Raw genomic sequence first — 4,059 nt, forward strand, 5'->3', positions numbered from 1 at the left:
AGCCGAAAAATTATGGGATTCCCTTTCGATCAATGTCATGAGAAACAGATTTAAAATAAATTAATAAATAAAGGGAAAAACAGAGCATTTAAAAAATAAACATAGTTTATTTAGTATTTTAATATAATGAGAAAAATCTATCTGCCCGACAGGTTTGACTATTGTAAAGGACATAAAACATAAAGGACATAAAACAGGTCTCTCTAAAAATCGCTAAAACTATTTAGCTAATCCCGAATGTTTCTGCTTGTATTCTCATAAATGAATGAATAAATAAATAAATGAATACATACACACATACATACATACAGACATAAATACATAAAAAAGGACAAATATTTAGTTCTCACCACTGACTTCCTGTGTGCAAAAGAATTAATTTTAAAATGTTGCTGCTGGTGTGCAAGGCAGTGAATGGTCTCTGTACAAGATATTTATCTGATCTGCTGATGCCACATGAGCCACTGAGACTTCTAAAATAATCTGAGTCAAGTTTCCACCCTGAGAATTAAAACTAAACATGGGGAATGAGTGGCAGTAACATTTGGAACACAATACCACCTGCAATAAAAGAACGTACCACATAAACCACCTCTAAATCCCATCTCAAAAACTGGCTTATTACCAACCAAACCTGTTCTCAAGCTTTGTTGAACACAGATACAAAGATCATATGTCTGTAGATGTGCATTGCACACATCTGTCTTACTTTTGTACAGAGTGTCTCCTAGAATAGCCTATCCACTGATATAGAATATTGTTTATATTAATGTTTTAGATGAATGATGGTGATTTTGTTATATCTTAACCCTCAAAAGCCCGACCCAAAGAAAAAATGGGGAAAGAGGTTTTGACTTTTGTAATCTGAAGGATTTATTTGGTCATTAAACAAAAATGCACTTAACAAAAATAATTTTTTATACATTTTCTGATAGAATTTTATGATAAAGTGACGTAAAAGGAAAAAGAAACTGCATGTATCACATATGATACATTTAGCATTCAATGGTTAAAACACCACTCTAATCTCTAAGCACTTGAAATATGCACAATATTTATTACAACAAAATCTTCCCTTTGATTTTTAAATCTGTATTTCATTATATATATATATATATATATATATATATATATATATATATATATATATATATATATATATATATATATATATATATATATATATATATATATATAATATTAGTCAAGTTTGTGAGTTGTCAAGGGGGATGAAAAGAAGCAGAATGTTAAATCTGTTCACATTTGCAACTTGTGTTTTTTTTTTTAACTTATGTTCATTAATGTGCAATATGTCTCTGATTAAAACTAATAATAAAAAATTCAGTTTTGTGCTGTTAATGTCTGAAACAAACAACCCTAAAACCAGAAGTCTGCTTCAAACTTCAGGTCTTTTCAATGAAGTCTTCAAACTTTTTTATTGTCACATATTCTAATTAGGATAAGGAGTTTTTCCTTTGAATATAAATTTCTCACATATGTAGGCCTATTATGATGATGATTTATTTCCTGTTTTCTGTATCATGTGACTCACTGTATGTGTTTTTTTGTCTGTCTTGATCATGTACAAAGGTTGGGTTGCCTTGTGTATTAAATGTGTTATATATATAAAATGAGTCTTGCCTTTTTAATCAAAGTTCAGACATGAAAATATGGAATACAATTTCTACCAAAGTCATGACATGAAGAAAAAACAAACGATACAACAACAACAAAAAAAATCCAAAAAAAGCAATGAATTCTGAGTTTACATTGTAAAATCTTAACTTGGTATCTCAAAATGTTTTTTATTGAATTTTCTGGTGTATATCTGACTTGGCATTTCACAATTCAGGAAGAAACTTTGTCGTTAGACTCAGACCTTAAAAATATGGAATTGCATTTCTACTCAAGGTTACAATAAAAAAGGAGCATAAAGGAAGTAAGTCCAAAAACTCTGACTTTCTGACATCTGACTGTTTAGATGAAACATTTCTTAATAAAAATCTTAAAACTTTGACTTAAAGCAATATACTTAATTAGTGTGTTAAAAATATACCACAAACATTTTTTTTTAACTTATTTGTTCATTTTTTAATTCTGTCTCATTAACAGCAAAAAGCCAAATAGATATGAGATTCAGATTTAAATGCAAAGTGCGAAACTGCTGCGTACCAAAGTTTTCAGTTGTTCCCATTAAGATACACCAGCGCAGATTTCAGTATGATGACGCTCAGAGTCCCATAATTCAGTCAGCAGATGTCTCCAAAAACCTCTCAATTTGACTGGACTTGCGTCATTAAAGCTTTATGACTGCTATGTGGTCTGACTGAGTAAACTCTGGGACTTCATTTGTTTTCATTACATTATAGGCTCATCAACGCTTTTTGGGCAGAAGCAGTCCTTCATGCTTTCTAGTCCCATTTAAAAAAAAAAAAAAGCCCTTTTTTTTAAAAAGGTTTTATCCTCCCACACCACCATGAAAAAACCCCTCACATTTAAGTCACAAGCTTACTCAACATCTTCATAACTTCTCAGAAGAAAAATGTCTTGAAATCATCCTGTTGTAACTGGAAAAAGAGAAGCAGTGAAGTTTTTCTGTTGAAATGGATGATTAGGCTTTTTAATCTGACATATGGACCTGAAGCTGTGATGACAGTTTGCCTCAAACAAGTGTCACTTCTCTTCAAACCCAAAGAGAGAAAAAGGGAACCAGTGCTGATGGAAAGGACAGATAGTGAGGTGGCAGCTGGATGAAGCTAGCATGCTTTCTGGTTTGAAGGCATTAAGGCGTGAACAAGTTCCTGCATTGGCGTGTGGGTGGAGCGCATCCACATGCACGCAAAAAAACCCAGACATACGGACACGATAAGTTAGTCAGTGATAACTCAGACCCCATTTTGTGTTCTCACTAAAACTTCCCCATAAAAAGAGTCACATTTAGCAGTCAGCTGACTTTAAGAAAGTCAAAAGTTCCCATATATCCTACTTTTTCTTTTAAAAAAAAGAAAAATTTCCTCTCACACTCACAAATTCCCATATCTGAAGATTTACTGGAACGAATGATCTATTACTATTCACTCTGTGGGTGAGGTGAGAGTGAAACTGCTGAACAAAATAACTTCTATGTACTTTCTCATGCTTTTGTAGTAACAAACTGTCTTCTGCTGTGTAGTACAACACTTCACCCAGTAGATGTTGTGATGAGACTTCTGATCGCCTAACAAACAAAAACTAAAAATGTCAGACACCTCTCCCCCTTCACCGCTCCTTTTTCTGGTTTAATCTAAAGTACCAGAGCAGCATTAAGCTGCGCCGTCTTTGTACTTCTGTCCCCCGTCACCTTTGTCCATCTCACACATGTATCTTCTCTGTGAGACAAAAACGTCTTTGCACAAATCGCGGGGCGTTTCTAACTTGTCTGAGCGCTAAATGAGTATAATATTCTGGAGTGAGAAACCAACACGGGGTGCAGAGTCAAGTGGTGTCCTTTGAAGCCGTGAACTGCACGGAAAACCACAGTCTTAAAAAAAGAGACATGTGACCTTAGAGATAATAGGATTTTTTTTTCAGTCTTCAATTGGTAACATGGTGCAGTTTGTGTGTCATAGTTAATTTTTTTTATTCTTACATCTTTACACAGATAAAGGGAAAAAAACAACAACAGCTGGTACACAGTGAATGCATTTCGTTGCCGTTCTGCTAAACATTTGGATAAAAACAAGGTTTATGATACAACCAGTTGCTGAGGTGAAGTATAAATGCATGTGTGACAGGAAGTAGAATTACTCCCGCATTAAAACTTTACAGTCCATCTTTTCAGATGAGAACAGAATGACTAAGAACAGCCGTCGCACTCCCACAGTGTCTCTCTCTTTCTCTCAATATCTCACTCAGACATAAGCACACACACTGAAAAACACACACATGTGTGCAGAAAAACACACAGAGCAGACATAGCTGCTACTTCATGCGTTCATTTCTGATACTACCAGCTACAAAAATGAGTAAATCTCTGTGTGTCCTCCCATACAGTCACCCGTCTGTGTGCATAAGTGTGAT

This window comes from Telmatherina bonti, assembly GCF_933228915.1.
Source record: "Telmatherina bonti genome assembly, chromosome: 3".
Taxonomy (NCBI): Eukaryota; Metazoa; Chordata; class Actinopteri; order Atheriniformes; family Telmatherinidae; genus Telmatherina; species Telmatherina bonti.